This window comes from Macrotis lagotis, chromosome 5 (genome assembly GCF_037893015.1).
Source record: "Macrotis lagotis isolate mMagLag1 chromosome 5, bilby.v1.9.chrom.fasta, whole genome shotgun sequence".
Classification (NCBI taxonomy): domain Eukaryota; kingdom Metazoa; phylum Chordata; class Mammalia; order Peramelemorphia; family Peramelidae; genus Macrotis; species Macrotis lagotis.
The window spans coordinates 267,658,244-267,681,426 of NC_133662.1; the positions used below are offsets into that span (position 1 = coordinate 267,658,244).

A 23,183-nucleotide genomic window follows, 5' to 3' on the forward strand; every position below is an offset into this window, starting at 1 on the left:
AGGTTTTTTTGGCTTTATGTTCAATGACCCCAAAGGTCTAGCCATGGTAGCATCTGAATGCATGGCCTTTATTCTCTCCCCTGCACTTTTTTGTACCAAGGAGGACTCTCAAGTGACTCCAAGGTGAACCACCCTAGCCTGACTCCTATAAAGGACAAATTTTAGGGGTTCCATAGGATAGGAGTTCTGGGGGAATTTTTTAAAAGACTGAGATTCTTCTTTCTCTGATACACATTTTCTCTAATTCTTGCTTTCTCTATTTTGTTCATTTTTGCTCTCTCTCTCTCTCTCTCTCTCTCTCTCCTCCCCTCTTTCTTTCTCTTCAACTCTTGTCCTAAATCTTTCATTCTCTCTCTCTCTTATATTTTACACATACACACACACACACACACACACACACACACACACACACACACACACACATCTCTGTCTGACTCTCTGTCTTTCTCTCCTCTCCTGCTCTCCTTTTTCCTTCCCTTTAGCCCCAGGCTGGCAGTGTGTACTTGGCAAGTAGCCATTCTTTTATTCTGACCAGAGTTGTCCCAGGGAGAAGACAGTGAGAAAGTTTTGGACTGTATATTCTCCTGGCTACTAGCCATCGGTTAGAAAAGGAAATTCCCACAGGAGCAAGCAGATAGTGGAAGCTGATGATGGAAAGACAGTTTCTCCCTCTCTTTCCCTCTCTCTCCCCATTTTGATACCTGGCCAGTCTTTGTCAAATCTATAGGTGTCCTAGAAATCTAGTGTTTGATAAACTCAAAGACCCCAGAGACTGGGTGAAGAAGATATTTGACCAAGACTTCTGGGGAAAATTGAAGAGTATCTGGTAAAAGGTAGGTCTAGACCAGCACAGGTCTAAACCACTGTATAATAAGGTAACCTCCATAGGGATATATGACTTCAAAGGTGACATCATAAGTAAATGAAAGGAAGATGGAAGAAATTCCGTTTAGAGGGAAATAGCTCATGCCCAACTAGGCTGTAGAGAACATTACAGAAGATAAAATAGACGATTATAATTACATGAAAATTTCAAAGATGTGTTTTTATTATAATCTTTATATTTACTTTTTTATGCTTTTCACATCAACCATTGTAGTTTTTCCTAATCAAATAAATACTTTCATCTTTCTAATGTCAGATTACTGTTGCTTGCTTAGATCAGTATACTATGACAGTGTATCCCCTGGTTCTCTGAGCACACTCCCCTCTTGCTGCCATCTCTGTTGTAATAGTAAGAGGTCAGTGGCTCTATCATCCATCATTTCCAGTCACTTCAATTGCAAGATGACCTTATTAGCTGCTTCCAATGAATTTATTAAGTTCTGCAGTTCTTCTTTATTCATTTCTACAGAATATTGTTTAATGTCACCATTTTCCTTTGCATCTAGATCAAGGTTCAGAAGTGGGACTTCCAATGTAGCAACCTTATCACTAGAGAGAGCAAGCTTTAACTGCCAATCAAAATCCTGGAATTGAGTAGAAGAAATGGCAATTATTTCTCCTAAGAGGGCTTTCCTAATTTCATCCTTCTGACTTTTCAAACATTTCATGATTGTCTTCTGATGATCTGAGCTTAAGTGATTCAACTGTTCAATCACCTTTTCAAAATCTTTATTTTTACCAATGACAGTTTTGAAAAATTTGGAAAGATTCTCCAGTATACTAATCCATTCAGTTGAATCCCAAATAGTGTCATAATCCTTAAATTGAGGATAGGCACATCCACAAATGCCATCAATTACTTTATGAAGAAGCTTGGGCCCGAGTTCCACAGGCAACTTCTCCAGGCCCTGCAAGGGCAGGTCCTCTCCCACCTCCATGCTCGGCCACGGCCCAGAGACCCTGGTGGGGGGGCGGGGCACATCAAGATGTTTTTTGCACATGTAAAATCAATATGAATAAAATTAGAATTTCTAATAAAAATTAGAAACAAATAATTGTGAAAAATCTTTGAAGCAACTTTCATTGATTAGGCCATCATTTCCTAGTTATATAATGATTGATTCAAATTAATAAAAACAAGAGTAATTCCATAATTGATCAATGGTCAAAGGAAATGAATGAGTAGGGACATTCTAGCTATCAATCGCTACAAAAATGCTCTAAATTATTGATAATTATCAATAGTTATCAACATCAAACTTAAAGGTTCTGCTTCACATGCATCCTATTGGCAAATCTGACAAAAAAAAGGAAAATGACAAATATTGAAAAGTTTGTAGAGAAATACATATCTTGGTACAGTGTTGGTGGAACTTTGAGCTGGTCTAGCTATTCTGGAAAGCAATTTGTAATTATGATTCCAAAGTTAGTGAAAATACCCTTCTACTCAGCAATATGAGCATAGCAACACCCACTAATTACATATTTCCCTATTTTTAAAAAGAGGAAAAGGACCTAATATGTAGAAAAGTATTTAGAGGATCTCTTTTTGAAGTAACAACGTCTTGGAAATCAGGGAAAGAGGTAGAACATCAATAATGGTATGTAAATATAATGGATTACTATTGAGCCTTAAGAAATGATGAAGGGATAAGAACAAAGTTGGCATTTCTTAAAATAACAAGCAGTATCTATCTAAAACCATAGGGATTCACTGTAATAGGGATAAGTTTGAAGCCTTCCCAATCAGATCTAGAGTGAAGCCTATTACTGGTACTATTATTCAAATAGTACTAGAAATGTTAGCTATAGCAAAAGAAAAAAGAATTAGAATAGGCAATGAGGAGACAAAAGTATCATTCTTTGAAGATGATACAATGGTATACTTAGAGAACCCTAGAGAATCAACTTACAGGCTACTGAAATAATTAACAACTTTAGCAAAGTTGCAGGATATGAGATAAACCCACATAATTCACCAGTATTTCTTTATATGACCAGCAAAGCCCAGCAACAAGAGATAGAAAAAGAAATTCTATTTAAAATAACTATAAACAATATAAAATATTTGGGAGTCTGCCCTCCAAGATAAACCTAGGAACTATTTGAACACAGTTACAAAACAGTTTTTCACACCAATAAAGTCACACCCAAACAGTTGGGAAAATACCAATTACTCATGGTAGCTTTATTTATTCAATGCCACACCAATCAAACCACCCAAAAATTCTTTGATATAGCTAGAAAAAAGCAACAAAATTCATCTGGAAGAACAGAAGGTCACAAATATACAAGAATTAATTGGAAAAATACAAAGGAAGGAGATCTAACAAGCTATATTATAAAACAGTAATCATCAAAACTATTTGGTACTGGGCAAGGAATGGAATGGTGAACCAGTGGGACAAATTAGGTATATAAGACACAGTAATCAATGATCACAGTTAACCTAGTGTTGGATAAACCCAAAGACCTCAGTCTTTGGAATAAGAACTCACTATTTGACAAAAACTGCGGGAAAATTCAAAAGCAGTAGGACACAAATTAGAGTCTAATGTCTCACAGTGTATATTAAGATAATTTCAAAATGGGTGCATGGTTTAGTCAATAAAGGTGATGTCATAAAGCAAATTAGAAGAGCAAGGGAGAGTCTACCTGTCAGAATTATGGAGAAGGGAAACCGTGCAGGGAAAAGTTCAGTAACACCTGGGAAGATTCATATGGAACGATGCTAAAGAAAGAGGGAAAAACCAGGAGAACAATTTATACTATAAAAACAAACACATCCCAGATGAATGATCTTATGATATGTTGTCCTAACCCTAGCAAAGAATTAAGATCCTAAAATAGGACCTCAGTCTCCAATATCAGTGCTATAGGGATTTTCTAAGATGTGTGTGTGTGTGTGGGGGGGTGATTAAATAATGTGTTATTCTTTATCTACATTATGGCCCATTTTCATAGGGACAATCATCTGCAAACGGGCACACCACTTTGCAAATGGCCAGATCAGATCCATACCAAGAAGAGAGAATCTGTTTTCCAGATTTTAGCTCAAATTGGTCCATGAGCAAAAAAGGTTTTCACCTTTTATGCTGAAGTTTAACAAAGCTTTCAGAAGCAACTTAGAGAAAGAAGAAACCCTGTCCAGAATATTCTTCTCACCACCCCCACATCTAGTTTCTCCAAAGAAAAAGACAAGCTTACCACCACAAGCACACGGCTGCTTCCTTTCCTTGGCCAACTTCCCGAGAGAGAGGCAGATTTGCAAACACCAAAATAGGAAATTTATATAAAAGTTTCTAAATCTTTGTAAAACATGAATAAGATTGATTCATTCTATCCCATATGACTACGGAGGCACTAAACTGGTGGACATTCATGTCCAGGTGAGGATGAACCACTTCTACATCTTTGCAAACTGCCATGTCTAAATATATAGGGAAGATGTCCTTCGCACTTATCTAGTGGGCCCCTGCTGGCTGCATTTTTGAAATGTATTTGTATTTGCATTTCTCTAAAAACAAGCTGGAAAAAGCCATACTTTTGAAAATCAAGGTTAAAGCCAGAGAATGGAAAGCAACATTAAGGAAATCATACAAGATCAAAGTGACTTTTTTGTTTCTCTTAGGCAGGAAGAGAAACAAAGAAGTAAATGAAAAAGGACTAAACAAATATAAACTATTTACAGCCAATGAAAAATGATAAAGGATGAAACAAATAAAAACTGCTTATATTCAAATATGAGATGATAAAGAAGCATCCCTTCTGAACCATATCATCATCATCATCAAGGTTCATAGAGGAAATCTAATCAGACAAGGTTTGGATGTGGCTGCCCTGTCTTGATGATTATAGGGGAAAAAAGTGGAAAGAGGGGAAAGAGTAATACACAGGAATCAGGAGAAAGAAAAAAAGTTAGATAAAATTATTTCCTATTCTGGGTATACAAATAGAAATTTATATTATCAAGGAGGAAGGCATGAGGAGGAAGCAGATGACATGTGAAAGTCACTGTCATCTGGATTGGTCAAAAGAAGAAAGAACACACAGAGATGAATATAGAAATTATTTTTTAATGAACAGAGAAACAGGAGGTAAAGGGGAAAAGGGATGGAAAAATTAGAAGAATAAATAAAGGGAGAGATTAATCTTAAGCAAAACAAACTAAGGATAAACCAAAATTCTCATGACTCTTTTTGATGAGGCAAAAAAAAAAATGAGAATCTGAGGATGTGCCCATATAATGGAAAATGGATGAATAAGTTATGGTTTATAAATATGATAAAATACTACTGTTCTGAACTGTGATTGGAATAATGATAAGTCAGGATTCCAGAACACTGATGGTGAAAAATGCTTCTGTCTCTTGATAGAGAGGTGAAGGACCCAATGCAGACTGTGAAAATTTGGGGACTATACATGTTTTATTTTTCTTCTATTCTCAATGTGACAGGGCTTGGAAGGTAGGAAGACAGCTCTTGTCTGATTAAAACAATTTTTTTTAAATGAAAGAAGTTAAGGACATGATTCCCCCCAGTAACTGTAGCCTTGAAAGGTCAGTTCACCAATCTAGACAACAATTTCTTCCTAAGTGAAGTGCACTAAATGATCTTTAAAGGTCCTCTTTTCTTCTTTATCATGAACCTGTGAACTATTTAAGGCAGAAAACATCTTCAAAATACACCAGCTCAGGTTTTTCTTTAATTAAATCCCAAGCAAAGCAAGGGATGCTATAGAATGGTGCATGGTATCATTGAGGGAGCATCTGATCAGGGGATCTGAGTTCCATTCCCCACCGACACATCCCCTGAATGACATTAGACAAGTCCTTTCTCTGGGTCTCCCCAGGATTAAAAACTGAGGGTAAACAGACAGTCTTTAGGGGATCTTCCTGCCCTGAACTGTCCCTGTCCAACTCCCTAGTGCTTTATCCTCCCAAAGTGCACAATTGAGGCCATATACTTAGACTGCTATTTGTAGCTTCAGCCCTTCCCCAGATGCTGGTACCAATTCAGTTGCTGGTTTTCGGAATAGTAGGCTCCCCAGCTGCTCCGTGATTCAGCAGCACCCACTCAGCCAGCTGAGATGCGGAGGAACTCTCTCATTCACGTTTGGGCATGGCAGCTGACTCTTCCTTTGACCTTGCAGACCAGCAACTGAAATAGTGAAATGTTGAAATCCAGTGGGTTCCCAGTCAGAGGACCTGAATTGAAATTTCAACTCTGCAACTCTGTTTACCTCTCTGGTCTCAGTTTCTTCATCGGTAAAATGAGGGGGCTGGCCCAGATGATCTCTATGGTCCTAGTTTAGAATACTATTATAAGCTCTTACCTCATGAGGCCAAACTCTGCCTTCTACCTCAGATCCAGTAATTGGTCTCCACTTGGTTCCTATCTGGCCCAAAGACAATATGTCATTTCCTCTCATCCTGTCACCTACTACAGGAGTGTCCCCCTTGCACCCCATCCCTGCCCACCTGTCTGATCCAATCTCTTGCTTGGATTTCCTCTCTTTTATCTAGATCCCAGTCTGTCTGAGTTTCCCATTTTGGTCTCTCCTTCCTTTGGGAGTGTTCACACTTACCTCAAATTATCCTTAAGGAGGAGTTCTTAACCTGTGTTTTATGGCTAGATTGCAAATGGGCAAGACACGTGACTAGGAATAAAAATGGTATCTTTTTCTTCAATAGCCTCTAACCAAAATTGAGCATTTTCCTTTGGTTACTTAGAAAACACAATTCTGAGAAGTCATAGGCTTTACTCATCCACCAAAGATTCACAGACAGGAAAGGGTTAAGAAGCCCTGAAACCTAGAGGGACTGCTCTCCAGTGTTCATCTATCTAACTATCAGAGATGCTTAGGCAGGAGCTAATGGGGATCTGATTCCTAGTGCTGGCTGTGTGTGCAGCATGGAAACTCAAAGGGGTGAGGAGGGGCATAGAGAGGCTTGGCCACTTATTGGGTGTGGGGGCAGGAGGCAGGTGAGGTAGAAGTCTCAATCAAGAAACAAATGGCTTCTAGAATAAGAGAAAAGAGTGGAGAGAGAGAGAGAGAGACACACACACAGAGACAGAGAGACAGAGAGACAGAGACACAGAGAGACAGAGAGACAGAGACAGAGAGAGACAGAGAGACAGAGACAGAGACAGAGACAAGAGAGATAGAGACACAGAGAGACAGAGGAAACCAAAAATAGTCTTAAAAATCCCAACTGTTGAATTCATTGAATGAATTCAGCCAACAAAGAATCAAGGAAATGCTAGAAGGATTAGTCTTAAGGAAATTTACAGAAATAGGCAAGGCCTTTGAGCCTCAATGAGGCTAAATAGGTCCATCCATGCTTCAGGGCATAGGGGGTGAAAACTTGCCAAGCTGCTGAGTTTCCTCATCTATCCCAGTCCTTGGGGCATGTGGAGAGAGGCAGGAGCAGGGCCTGACCCCCACCCATCTTTTTTTCCCTTCAGACAAAGATATTCCTGGTGTCCGGTATTCATTTTCAGAAAAACTAAAGCAAACAAAAGAAATGCGGCAAAATTTGGGCCAGGGATCCCTGGAGGGTGTGCAGTGTCTCACCACAATGGAACAAAATGAGGGAAATAAAGATGCCTGACTGAGATGGAGAGGCGGGCAGGAAACTGCTGGGGCTTGGGGCTTGTGGTGGAAACAATCAGCCTGGGCTGGGCTGGGGAAGGAGCTCTTCTACCCAGCACCCAAGCAAGGAGCGTGGTGGGGAAACACACACACACACACACACACACACACACGCATGCACACGCATATACACATACACACATACACACGCATACACACATATACACATGCATGCACACACATACACAAACACACATATACACATATATACACACATACACACACACATATACACACACCATTTCCCCATAATTCTGCACTTTAATCCATGATGGCGAGGAGGTGGGCAGGTTCTATGTTTGGTTCAGGTGATACTTGAAGGTGGAACGTGGGACTTTCCTGTGGACATGGGTACATTCGTGTTTCAAACAGCCATGAATGACAAGGGTTTGACCTCCCTCTACCTGAGCACAAGAGAATAGCCATGGATCGGTCATCCTGCAACTTCCGGACACATCTTTAGCTACTGTCTGAGGGGACAGTGACCCTAGGAAAGGGACGCAGCTTGTCCAAGGTTACCCAGGTGGTAAGATTCAGGGCAAGATTTGAATCTAAGGCCTCTGACTTCAGAGCTAGTTACCTTGTCCTTATTCATGTCTGGAAACTGGATCCAGATGGCTCTGGTGGAAAAAGTGAGGCTAGGGACTTAGCAAGCCCCCCCCCAATCAAATTCAGTTCATGTGTTTTTCATGAGCATCTCCTCCCTGATGTTACAGTCTTCTTTGAGATCAACATTATTGTGGACCAAGAGCAAGGGGTGGGATCAGATGGGGCTACTCTAGGTCTGTGACCTTATTCTATGAAGTGGGGAGGAGGAGGGAGAGAGACAGAGAAAAAGACAGACAGACAGACAGGCAGGCAGGCAAGACAGATAGAGACAAAGAGACAAAGAGATACAGAGTCAGACAGTGACAGAGAGACTGAAAGAATGCATGGAGAGCAATATAGTCAATTTGTTGGTCAAATACCTAAGGAGAATAATGTAAAATCATCCTGGCAGGCAAGCTTTAAATGCCAAATAGATGGGTTTGTCCTTGACCTTAAAAGCAAGAAGGAGCCCCTGAAGATTCTGGAGTCAAGGAGTGACATGATTTGGCAGCTATGTCGCATAGGATAGACTGAAAATAAGAGGGACTAGATAAAGGGAGATTAGTTTTGAAAGATTCTATTGTGCAGGTGAACATTCCTTAAGCACCTACTAGGAGTCCAGGGACCATGGTAGGAAAGGTAGAAATTATAAAGATAAAAAGCAAATATGTTTTTGCCCTTAAGATGCTTGACTGGGGGAAACCCAAAAATAATAAACATAAGTCAACATCATGGAACTCATCACTAGCATTGCTAAGAGTCGTTGAAACTTCAGTCAGTTTTCAAGGCCTGTAAACCAAGAACTTGATGTGATATAAAATCTGAGCCTTGGGCCAGCACACACTTTTTGGAGCGCTTTCCCACCTTTTTTACCTACACTAACGCTGTGCCTAAACGTCCCTCTTAGTGTTCAGGGTGATATCGTCCTTGCAATCACACAAGATCGTGGACTCATCATCCTGGACTACTGGTGCCCATCTCAGGAACCAATTTGTTGAAGAAGTCTTCTCAATTCTTCCCCCACACCAACTCTCATCTACACCCCCTTTTCCCTATTCCCATAGACTCATCCCCCAATCTGAACGGTTAGTCTAGAGCTTTCTTATTGGATTCTCCTCTCTCTCTAATTCACCTGCCACTCAGCTGCCAGAGGGAGTTTCCTAAAGGACCTCAAGGTGCCTCCCAGATGCATTTTTTTCCTGTCTGCTCCTGACTCAAACTTTTGAGAGCCCAAGGACCCTTTGAAGCCTCTGTCACCAGAAGTCAAGTGATGAGGAGCTTATGGGTTTACAGGAGAAGAAACCTGGATGGACAGCCATTTGGGTTCTTGCTGAAAGCCATTCATCCCCTAGGGATAAATGTGACAGGCTGTGGTCCACTGCCAGGAGCTGCCAGGAGCTGCCAGAGAGGGAAGGCACAGGGCTGATGGGAAGCTGCCTGGCTTAGGGGCTTCTGACTGAGGTAGGGAGATGGACAGAGAGCATGTTGTTCCCATGGAGACATGGGTGTCTGTGCAGGAAGACAAACATACATTTACCCAAGTCTACACTGTCAGAGTCTCTTCCAAAAGATTCCCCAGCCCTTGGATCCAGAACAAGAGACTCAAAATTGATGAGTTTGCATAAGGAAGAGATAAGAGGCTAGGAAGAATCATGCAAACATGGTCACTTCCGTACATAAAGACATACAAGCATAAAGAAAATCACACATAAATCATACATTAAACACAAATGTACAGACATGCCCAAGAGGACAAGCCCATGCCACATGCAAAAGCTTAGAATCTTCTGCTGTCTGGAAACATATGAGCCCTGGGTGAGCCATCTCCCGTCCTCACTACATACAGAGGACTTCCCTCTAGGATGTCCATGAGGATTCAGGGATGAAAACCTTTAGTACCCTTATTCTATTGATCATATGGGCATCTTGTCATATCAGACAAGCCAGAATCCTATTTGAAATCTGGTTATCATGGATGGATGTGGGCACGGGTATCAAATATAGCAACACACAAAAATCTCACAAAGCACAAGTATAAACACTCACATGCAAATGATCATAATCACATACAGTGAACATATTCACAATATCATAAATCCAAATATCATACAATCACATTATAATACAGAAGTGTATTCATGCATGCACGTTTGCAAGGACAATCGTGCACAATAACAAAAATGTAGTACACAATTAGACCATCATACAATCACAATTAGACCATCACAGGATCAATGAGTAACACAGTCACAAACAATACACAATAGTGAGAACCAAGCACACACTAATACCACATCCACAAACTCACTCTATCAACTAGATATGGGTGTACAAAACTCTATCCCTATCAATTATGTCCATAAATCTCTATGACAAAACCTCAAGAGAGTCTACCAAACACTAGCATAGATATATACAAACATATACACAAGCATACCACAGCACACATAAATCCAAATATCACACTCACATCACAATAGAATCCAGAAATACATGCATGTATATGCATTCGCAAAGAAAATCCACAACACAAGATACAAAGACCCCCAATAACACAAATGCAAAGACCCACAAGTGCACACATGCACTCATCCAATCACAATCACACCATCACAGGATCAATAAGAAACACATAATCATGAATAATACACATATATGCAAAATACATGTAACAAATAGACACTAATACCACACTCACAAATTCACTCTATCAACCAGCTCTATTTGAGTGTGTGTGTAAAACTTTATCCCTATCAATTATGTCCATAAACCTCTATGACAAAAAAAAGAGAGTCTACCAAACACTAGCATAAATATATACAAACATATTCACAATACCACAAGCACACATAAACACAAATATCACACATTCAGTCACAATACAATCCAGAAATACATGCGTGTATGACATTCATGGGCAATAACAGAATTACAGACTCTAAGTCAAACACACAAACATAAACATGAAATCATAAGATCATACAAAAGCATAATCTCACACAGTATGCACATATATTCACACAAACATGTATGCCTCAAGTCACACACAAACACAACACAACCCCCCACATCACAAACCCACTCATCTTCAAAAATACAAACATACAGGTACCCACAACTACACACACACACACACACACACACACACACACACACACACACCCCAGTGTTTAGTTTAGTTTCTGGAACTGGGAAATTCCATCTTTTAAGGACTTTGCAGGATAAGGTTAATTGACTAAATATAGAATCCCCCCAGGAACTTTGGAAAGAGAGACAGAGAAATGATGGCTCAAGATGGCTGTAATTCCCAGCTCACGATGTCCTCCCATACCTGAAGTAGTTCCTATTTTTGTAAGAATCAAAGAAAAGCTGTTTGTTGTGCTGCCAGGTCTAGCCCAATTTGGCCTCGTTGAGTTAAAATGAATCCAAAGGGCGGTGCCCCATTTCCGCACCTGCCAAACTACCACCTACATGAGTCTTCACTTGGTCTCTAGCTTCCCCAGTGACAGCCAGAGCTGCCAAGTTGGTGCTATCCACATTAAGGTCATTGATGGAGACCTGGGTCTGAATCCCAGCCCACTGGCTTCTGAGACCCATGGGAATAGAGCAGCTAAGAAACCCAGCATAAAGAATTTCAGTGTCCTTCCATTTAGGTTGAATTCGACTAGCATTTATTAATCACCTACAATAAACCAGATGTGAGCAGCAGAATGCTAGAGGCATTACAGAGTGGGCCTGGGAGTCTCTTTAGGGGCACATGTTCCTTAGGAAAAGACACTATATACTAGCTATATACAAGTTAGAAATGGAGGAGATGGGGGAGGCATAGTGAGGAGAGGGACCTATAGGACTTGACTTGGATATTGAAAGAAATTAGGGAAACTAGGTTTGAGTGAGGGGACAAAACATGGAGATGGGAGATGGAGCCAGGCCCCTCCGCTCTGGGAATTCAGAGATCCACATGCTCCTTAAGGGCAGGGATTATTTTGTATTTGATCCTTGTATCATCAGAACTTAGCATCAAGATCTTGTATAAAGTAGAAGACTGAGAAATGCTGACGGATGAATTAGTGTCCCCAAACTAATTCAGTCACTTCTGGGAAGTGGGATTTTTCATTTTTTTTCCCATCAGTGTCTACTCCCAGCTGCTAGTGGCTTGTCATGGGTCCAAAACCAAACCTCCTGATTTCCCTTTGTATAGATCTGGACATTGCCCACATCACTCCATAAAGTGTAACATATTCAGGAATTTATCTTGAGTTGATCAGTGCTGCAGGTGGACCTCCCCTTGTGGACCCCCTTCTTCCCTCCCAGTCTAACACAGAACACTTGGCCTTAAATGGAGAATGTTCTTTTCCATTTTCTCCTATTTCCTTCAACCCTGCCATGGAACACTTATTTATGAGCCAGCCAGAGCCGAAATGCCAATACATCTGTGCTATGCTAGTCATTAACACTCAACATACATTTGCATCCTTCTTGGGAGACAAAAAACACGGATCTTTTAACAGAAGAGAGTTCTAGCTCCTTATAAAGTAGCCAATTCTGTACTTGGTGAGTTAGAACAGTTTATATAATAGACCCTGGGTGAGTACTTGGTGTGGGCTGAATGATGATGATTGTAAGGCCTTGCTCTTTGGTTCTAGACTCTCTTGGCTGGCTAGCTTCACACAGTTTGAGGGATGGTGCAACTTGGAGCTGTGGCATTGCCCCAGGGAGCCAGCCGCTGGGGAGGGGACATGCTTCCTCAACTTTGTGTCACACCTACAGCTTGCAAAGCCCAGAGTCGTGTTGCTATGATGCTGTTCTCCCATGTCATTCCCTGTCACCTCTGTAAACCTAAGGACCAGACTGCCTCCTCTCCCTGCATAACTGGTCAAACTGTTATCTACTATCCCTTTTTTTTCCTGACCAGCTCCCACTAAGCCCCACATGACTTCACTCCACATGAAATACTTTCTTTGTAGATAATGACTGGTTAGAGCTGAGAGGAAGGCTCTTAGCTCAGACTGCAGGAGCACCCTAGGGTTGCCTCAGGGCCGGGGGTGGGGGGACCTTTAACTCTGGCCCCTTATGAACTCCATTTGGTCTGTTCCTCCAGGTATATTCAGGATCTAGGGGCTCAATCCAGTCTTCCCAATTTCCATGATATTTGACCTATAAACTAAAATTCCAGTTTGCTCATCTTCAGAAAGAGATAGGTCTTTCGAGGAGTAGAATGTTCCAACCAGCCTACCACAATCCACACTAATCCCTGACAAGCAATTGGAAAGAGCACTAGGTTTGAAGCCAGAAAACCAAGGCTCAAATCCTGCCTTTTCTACTTTCTACCTGCAAGATCTGGAGTTGGTAATTTCACTGTTCTGTACTTCAGTTAGAAAATGAGAAGCTTCTCACTAAAGTTGGGAAGACTCAAGTTCAAATCCAGCCTCAGGCACTTACTATCTATATATAGCCTTGAGAAATTCACTTAACAGTGGTCTGCCTCAACTGTTATAATAGCACCTAACTCCCAGAGATGTGGAGATTAAATGAGATAACTGCAAAGTGCTTAGCACAGTGCCTCAGACATAGCACTAATTAAATCTTCTCTCCCTTCCTTCCTTCTTCCCTTCCTCCTTTTCTCCCTTCCTGAGTCTTTGTTTTATATGACACAATTATTGGGGAAAAGTCACTAAATTTTTCCAAAATTGCTAGTGGACTTTTAGGAATGGAATAAGTATCTTTATATAGAGGCTATAATGTGCCAGGCTGTAGGCAAGCACTTTTATAATTATTATCTCATTTCATCCTGGATAGGTCTATCACCTAACAATCTATCTCTTTCCATCTATCTATCATCTATCCATCCATCCATCCATCCATCCATCCATCCAACCATCCATCATCTTTCTTTCTTTCTTTCTTTCTTTCTTTCTTTCTTTCTTTCTTTCTTTCTTTCTTTCTTTCTTTCTTTCTTTCTTTCTTTCTTTCTTTCTTTCTTTCTTTCTTTCTTCCTTCCTTCCTTCCTTCCTTCCTTCCTTCCTTCCTTCCTTCCTTCCTTCCTTCCTTCCTTTCTTTCTTTCTTTCTTTCTTTCTTTCTTTCTTTCTTTCTTTCTTTCTTTCTGTCTATCTAATAATCTATCTTATCTGTCCTATTTATCATCTTGCCTATGTCTCTCATCTATCTGTTCCTCTTCTTTATCCATCTTGTCTAACAATCTATCTCATTTCATCTAGCAATCTATCTTATGTATTAATCTATCATCTTGTCTATCTTTCCACATATGCACATATAATATGTAGACTTACATGTGTATGCATGAACACATATATACAGATATATGTGTGCGTGTATGCATGTTTACATAGAGGCAGTCAGGTAGTGCAGTGAATAGAGTGCCAAGCCTGGAATTAGGAGGGCTTGAGTTCAAATCCAGCCTCAGACACTTGCTAGCTATGTGACCCTCAGCAAGTCATTTAAATTTTTTTGCTAAAGTTTTCTCCTCTGTAAAATGAGCTGGAACCATTCCAGTATCTTTGCCAAGAAAACCCCAGATGGGGCCATGATAAGTTAGACTCAACAGCAAGCATATACATATGTATGTGTCTGTGTCTCTGTGTGTATTGTATGCATAAAGGAAAGTGGAAGGTGGAAGAGGGTAGAAAAGAGATGCAGATGTCATTCCCCATCTTCTTTTAGCAAGTGGATCACATTGGGTTTCTCCTTTGCTTTTGCCTCTAACCCAGGATGGGAACTGTCAACATGGAATGGATCTAAGATAGCATCCTGTCATTTGCAGATGAAATTGAGATCAAGAAAGCAAAAGACTCTTGTCCAAGTCACATCGATAAGATGTGGCAGTCAGAATTTGAATCAGCTTCACTGATTCCAAACATCTAGTTCATGATTAATATCCATATCAACTATCCAATGTTGAAGCTGCCCCATAGAAGCTCAAAAGGAGAACCCATAAGTCCTGTCTTCTTTCTCTTTAAGTATTCAAAAGGATGAGAAGCAGGGGTGGCTAGGTGGCACAGTGGATAGAGCACCAGCCCTGGAGTCAGGAGGACCTGAGTTCAAATCCAACCTCAGACACTTAATAATGACCTAGCTGTGTGGCCTTGGGCAAGCCACTTAAACCCATTGCCTTGCAAAAAACCTTAAAAAAAGGATGAGGGTTTCAGCTAAGCTAACTTGCTTCCCTAATAGCTGAATAGCTGAGGATCTTCAGATTTTTAATCTCCTTGAAGTACTGGGCACCACAGGCTCATCCCCCTAGGAATCACCCACTATGGGGTTTCATTCCTTTTAAATACTTAGCTAATGAACACCTTCCAGAGGGTATTCTTGGGATTAGGATTAAAATTTCACTTTTCTGTTTAGTAAAAGGACTACCTGATTATTTTCCTTTCACAGAGAGACAGATCCTGCCATCAGGCTGATTTTGTTCCCAGCTGGTGCCTGGGAATGTCAAATGGATGTTTCCAGATTCTAGGTTTGGGTTTATTGCATCTTGAGCAATCACTGTGCGGTATGCTTTAAGTATTTTGGAGACATTGAAAGTCTCTCTGATAATAACTAGGAAAAAATGGAAAATACTGTATCTGAATTGAAAACTAGAGAAAATTCTGTAATGGAAAGGAGAAGTGATATGCAGGCAGAAAACAGCTTGAATCACAAATATCAGAATGGCAAGAAACCTCAGAGGCCATTAGTCCAACCCATAACTGAACAGAATTTCATTCTCCCATTTCCCAGCTCCTCTAATTGTTCCTCCATGAATTTCTCTCAAATGCTATCCCCCCTTGCTCAATTCTGATTCTCTCCACATGAGGATATCTTCTCATTCAATATGACTCCACTATGCTTTTGACTTTATGACAACTATAGAATCAAGTCTCAGAAATGTGAGATATGAGAGTCTGTCAAGTCAGCTCCCTCATTTTATAAGTAATGAAACAGGCTCAGGAAGGGTAATGCTATTGCCCTCTCTCTTCTCCCCTCTTCTTCTTCTCAGTTTATCCTATCTAAATCTTGTTTGATCCTGGAGATAGACAGATAGATAGATAGATAGATAGATAGATAGATAGATAGATAGAGAGAGAGAGAGATGATAAATGGATGATGCTAGATATATGAATGGATAGATAGATAGATATTTAACCCTTCATAGATATATAGGCAGACCTTGTTTTAGTGTTTCATTTTATTGCACTTCACAGATACTACTGTTTTTACTAATTGAATGTTTGTGACAAGCCTGCATCTGACTTGCCTATAGGAGTTATTTTTCCTAACAGAGTATTCTGAAATCAAGTCTCTGATCACATTTTGATAATTCTTGGGATAGCTCAAATTTTTTCATTATTAGCATATCTGTCATGGTGATCTGTGATCATTGATCTTTGATTTTATTATTGTAATTGTTTTGGGACACCATGAAACAAACTCACATAAGATGATGAACTTAATTGAAAAATATTGCTTGTATTCTTACTGCTCTACCAACCAGCTCTCTGCCTCTCCTTGGACCTCCCTATTCTCTGCAACACAATAGTGAAGTTAGGCCAATTAATAACCATAACTTGTGACCTTCAAGTATTCAAGTGAAAGGAAGAGTCAATTGATGTGAAGCATTCTTATTTTAAGAAATTGCCAGTCACCTCACTTCAGCAACTGCTACCTTGATCAGTCAGCAGACTTCAGCACTGAGGCAAGACCCTCTACCTGTAATACACACACACACACACACACACACACACACACACACACACACACATCTATATATCTATATATCTATACCTACATCTACATCTACATCTACATCTATATCTATATCTATATCTATATCTATATCTATATCTATATCTATATCTATATCTATATCTATATCTATATCTATATCTATATCTATATCTATATCTATATCTATATCTATATCATCTATATCTATGTCTATGTCTATGTCTATATCTCTATCTCTATCTATCTCTATCTCTGTCTCTGTCTCTATGTCTATGTCTATGTCTATGTCTATGTCTATCTCTATCTATCTCTGTCTCTGTCTCTGTCTATGTCTCTGTCTATCTCTATCATCTCTATCATCTCTATCTCTATCTCTATCTCTATATCTCTATCTCTATATCTATCTATCTCTATCATATGATCCAATTTTTTGTGATATTCACTTTACTGTGGCATTCTGGAACTGAACCACATTATCTTTGAGGTATACTTGTATTACTATTAAATCAATAAGCAAACATTTACTAAATGCCTCTGTCCTAGGTGCTGAGGTACTAGGCATTGACCAACTATATAATCCCCTTTCACCCAAACTCAGTGATACCTAGGATGCCACTCACATGTCCCCTCCTGTTTAAACATGCCCTTGGTGACATTTTTAGAAAACACATTTCTAGAGAATGAATAAACAGAGACAGCTCTGAGGAATAGATTTCTGTGAGTGGAAAAGAGGAAGAACCTATCTTGAGGAGGAAGCTACTTACCATCAGGGAAGGGCAGAATCTGTCTTTCTGCAGAGAACCAACTTTGGCCATCAGGAATTGAGCAGTAAAAAGTAATAAGTCCAGTGGTTCACTAGAATGACCTGCTCAGTAGAGTTGCTATACTCAGGGAAGTAGCATGAGAATACCGATGAGAAGAGAAAGAACATCAGGGGCCTGCCGTATTACAACCGTGTCACTTGGGCATCATGTGTACCCTGTGTGTCCATGTCTGTACTGGAAGATTCTATGTATGCACTCTTTCTTCCCATTGTTGCCACTGTGTGTAGTAAGGGGAGAGCATAGCTCAAGATCATAAGGGAGAATATTTTGCTGCTACTACTTTTATGATGCCAACTCAGTGGCATCCTTCAAGCTAACTGTGGTCTCTGGCTTACTATCAAAAATAAATGTACCAGTGGGTGCTCACAAACTATAACTTCAGGAGTATAGACTCAAGAGTAAATTGGAAAAAAAGAGTAAATTGGATCTAGAATTATCCATCCCCTGAAGAGCAACTGACTGGATGAAAGAGTCAAGTTAGGAGGAATAGACACAGACAATATACAATATTAGTACTTCCCTTTCTTTACCTTCCCCCATAAAATTCCTTTGAATTCACTTTGTAGATATTTTGTATTTTTGAGTCTGTATACATTCTATAGCTCTCCAGCATAGAACATAAGCTCCTTGGGGGCAGGAGTAGTCTACAGCTTGTAACTCAAGGCTGGCAAGAGTAGACTTAAAAATATTCATGGAGTCAAATTACTTGCTCAAAATTATTTTTTTCAATCCACAACTGCAATTTCAACTTACTGGTTTGGAAACTTCCTCCACTGGTGCAGACTGGTAGCCCCTGATACTTACACTATATCTTGGGTACACCCATCTTTAGCCAATCGGTTTGGGTAAGAGTTCTCTTATGGGCACCTTTAATGTTGGGGAACAGGAGACTAAATACCCTGAGAAAACAGAGGCTAGCTAGGAGAACAGAATGCTGTCTCTTTGGAGGAATTGGTCTTTTGTGTCAGATTCTAAATGGGGCCCACTGTTACTATCTCCTAAGAATGTCACATGAAATTAGATGAGTTCATGTGACCACAGCTGTCCCCAGTCCAGTCTTCCAGAATTCATCCTTTATCACAATGCAGTCTTCATTGCACGCTGGGAGATTAGGAAAGAGCTCAGAAAGTTTCCCTGAAAATGCCACAGAGAACATTATGTCCCAGTGCTCCAGTAGCTTCTGACGTGGCCCATTCCACTGGGGGCGAGTCACTTCAGGACGTCTTGATGAGTACTTCTTTCCTGAGAGAGACCAGACAATCTGTGGCAAAAGATTTAAGGGAAGATTGGAATTGAAAGTTCACAGTGAAAATGGTGATCACAGAAAGGATTTGGGTTTCAGAGTTTAAAGGCTCCATCTTCCTATTGAGCTAGGATGACTTCTGCCTCTTGGCAATAGACTAAAGCAGAATCAATTTGTTCATTCATTTAACACTGGCCATGATGTGCCAAATGGTGTGTTAGGCCTTGGAGTCATAGGGACAGAAATGAAACAATCCTTTTCCTCAAAGAATTTGCATTTTATTGGAAGAAAGGGATAGAATATGCACAAATAGATGAAATTCAAAATAAATGCAAATTATTGTCTTTTTCTGAGGGGAAATAGGGGTCCCAGGATAGATCTCATTCCGGGGATTGCAATTGCACTGAACCTTGAAGGAAGTTGGTGATTTTAAGAGGCAGAGGGGAAGATGGAGGCCATGCCAGGTACAACTGGGTACAAAAATACAGAGACAAGAGAGGAGGAACAGCACATAGGCCAGTTTTGTTGGACCACAGAGTATGTGAAGGGGGAGTAATATATCACCAGCCCAGAAAAATAGACTGAAGTCAGAATAGGGAGAATTTGAAATGTCAAAGGGAGGAGATGACATTTCACTTGTCACAGCAAAGGGCAGTCTTTCTTGAGAAGGATAATGACCTGACCAGACCTATGTTTTAAGATTATCCATTTAGAGGATTGATGGGACAGAGGATGGAGAGGCTAGGAATTTGGAGTTAAGTGAGTACTAGAGTTTCCTGCAATAGTTAATATGGTGTGATGAAGCAACTGATGGCAGGACTGTGTTAAAGGTATGGGTTTGGGCCAAGGTATTCTTCAATATGGGGGATGAGAGAAAGAGAGGAGATGCCGATGACTCAGATGGGGAACCTGGTAGCCAAAGAGAACAGTGAAGCCCTTTGACAGAACTAGAGAAGCTCAGAAGAGTGAAGGATCAGGTGGAGGATATTGTTTTAACTGGGGAGAAAAGATGTTTTGGAAGTTGGACCCATTAAATTTAAGCCGCAACCAGAACAACCAGTTTTCAATATCCCCCAGGCAGAAAAACATGCAGGAGTGTAGTTTAGAAGAGAACTGGACAAGACTGACAAATGGGAAGTAAAGATTCCCAGACTCAATAGGAGATTTGGTTTTCTTATAAAATTAGAAGCCGTTCCCTGTCCCAGAAATTCTAACACATTCGCTGTTGGATTTCCCTTAATTACCATTGTGCTGATAATTGCTGTATGATTAATATGCAATTATGCTGTCATAAGTACAGTGTCATCATGTTATAGTGGATATGGAAATTCATGGATTGTAGAATGGGTTTAGAGAAAACAAGGACTCTTCTCTTCCCCCACCCTCGGGCTCTGAGACCCTCTAATGGTGCAGCTGTTCTGGGAAACTTTCCAACACCATCTTCCTTGTCACATTTTTAAAGGTCTGTTGTACCAATATCATTTTCTCATCCACTTGTGACTGTTGAAAACATCAGGCCTGCTTACAATGGTTTACCCAATTATTGCTATGCTTGGGAAATGGATAATGACTAGTTGGGGTTTCCACAGCACTTTCTGCTTCAAGGATCTCAGAGCACTGTCATAATTCCCCAAAGACATGATCCTGCCTTCCAGACATCTGCTTCACCCACCCAACTCCAGCTGTCCCCAACAAAACTGGATAAGGAGAAGACAGATTAGTATAGGAGTAAGTAGTCCAGCATATGGGAGTCTCAGAAGCACCTCTCCCCTGTGGTGGTGGTCCTACCTATCTCACCGTTTCATTTCTTCCTTCTTTATAAGAAAGTTCTTTTCGTTTCCTATACATGAAATTCTATCTCCTGCCAGTGTGTCTTTGCATTGACTATCCCCTGATCACTGGAATGCATTTCGCTCCTCCATGAAACCATTGCTAGATCTTGTCAAGAATGAACTCAAGTGTCAAAGGATATTTCCTATAAAGGTCCTTTCCTACCCCTCCCCATTAGGTACTAGGGTCCTCCTCACTCAATTACTCCAAATTTACCTTTGCAATATAATTTGTTTTCACTTACCTATTTATAGGCAGTTTGCTCTCAATAGAATGTGAATGCCTTGAGGGCAAGAATGGTTCTCTTTTTTTCTTTGTATCACCAGTGCCTTGGATCTTCATCCATGCAGTTAAAAAGCATCAGGTTCTGTACTATAATTTAAAGGAATCATCTCCTTTCCTCCTCACAGGATCTATAAATATTATCATTTTCAGTTCACTCCACTTGGCCTGTGATCTCATGGATGCAGCCATTCCTCCCAACAATAATGATGGTAGGCCATCTGTGCCTTCCTAACTTGTGAGACTCTAGTCCACGTCCTACCCAATTCATAGATGAACAAAACATCAGTCAGACATCTAGTCTATCTTGCTTATTTGATAAATGAGGAAAGCAAGGCCCAGAGATAGGCAGTGTCATGCCCAATAACTCACAGGTAAAGATGATTGCAATCACTGACACTTATGTAGCACCTTAAGGTGTTCCAAGAATATCATATCCATTGCCTTTGATATTTATAACAACCCCAAGGAATAGGTGTGATTCTTTCTATTTTACAAATGAGGAAAGAAATCAGTCAAAATGAGAAGTACCTTGCCCATGGTCATACCCAGTCCATGTCATAAATGAGATTGTAACCCAGGAGGCATGAAGGCACCTATGAATAGTTAGAGGAGCCTATGAATGTTTCCTCATATTAGTGGAAATGCAAATGAATGTGTATTCCATTAGCATCCATGAGTTTCTAAGTCAGGATCTCCCTGGAATTCTCTGGAGGAAGGTTGTAGCACAACCTTATCATCCCAATTCAGACGTTTGACATAAGATAGATCCACCTTCAACTGAATACTTGGAAATATGAAGACAATCTCTTTGCAAGCATGAAAAAACTCATGGCATGATGGGTTTTCAAGAGATGAATTTTTAATTATTTTGGGCTGCTGTGCTCTTGACTTGCAATAATCCATTAGTTCACTGAAACTCACAGATCTTTGTCACATACTCTTATGAATCCATTTCTCCCTTACCTTGCACTTGTCGGTGGCACTTGTGAGGTTGGTACTTTGAATCCAAGTGTAAGAATTTATATTCATCTTTATTACATTTTATCTTATTAAATTCAATCTAGCCTGTTAAGATCCTTTTAGAAAAATGGCTTTGTCATCTACTGTGTTGGTTATGTTAGACAGATTCACATTATCTGTAACTCTGAGGACTGTGCCAGCTATGTCTTTATACAAGATAATGTTTTTTTCAAAAATAAAGGCCGTAGAGCCTGGAAATTCCACTGAAGACATCTGCCCAGGTAACACTGGACCATTAATGGCCAGTCTTTGAGTCTGTCTATTCAGCCAGTTCTGAATCTAATTGTATTACTCCACCCTCCAACTATTTGAACAGTTCTGTCCTGTTTTTATTTTCACTTATCATTGTCTAATTTATATTTTTCCACCTCTTCCACAAAAGAATGAAATATTTCATCAAATGCTTTGCTAAAATTAAGGTAAATCATATCTCTAACATCCCTCTAGTTCACTAATTTTCTAATTCTGTCCAAAAATGAAATAATATTACCTCAGCATAACATGCTCTTTATGCTCACAGCTTTTCCTTCCAGGTATTCGTTGTCATTTCACTAATATGTCCTAGAATTTTGCCAGGATTGAGCAACCAAACTGTATCCCACAGTTTACAGACTTTGTCTTCTTTCCTCTTAAAAACTCAGAATAGTTGTCCCACTTTTATCTTTTATCCTGTCTCCACGATCTTTCAAATATCACTGACAATGGTGCAAGAATTCCAATTGGCGCTCTTCAAATTATGCGAGGGCATAAGTGATTTAGGACAGTGACTCGAATTCATTGAGAACAGTTCGGCATTCCTTCCCTATCTAGGATTTCAATTCTTTGTCAATCATTTGTTCAGTGCTTTCCAGCTCAAATTCTCCTTAACAGAGATAACAGAAGGAAAACAAGAGAAGAGAAAATCTTTCTTCTCTATTGCCTCATTTACCCATTAAAGAGCTGTCCTATCTCTTCTTTGATTTCCCTCTTTTCCCCAATAAATCTTTCAAAATGTTTATTTTTAACATTCTTTAAAAAATCTTGAAACTAGCTCTTGCCATGGTGTGGAAGGGCAGAGAGAGAGAGGGGGAATGAGGGAGCTTCATTTTCATCAGAAATGGCTTAGAAAGGAACCAACATAAATACT

At 40.1% G+C, this 23,183-nt stretch overlaps 1 pseudogene; it reads right to left on the reverse strand.

Annotated features, from left to right (window-relative positions):
• Positions 1-1,271: 1,271 nt before the first annotated feature.
• On the reverse strand, positions 1,272-1,823 carry LOC141490221 (COMM domain-containing protein 8 pseudogene; annotated as a pseudogene).
• Positions 1,824-23,183: the final 21,360 nt, after the last annotated feature.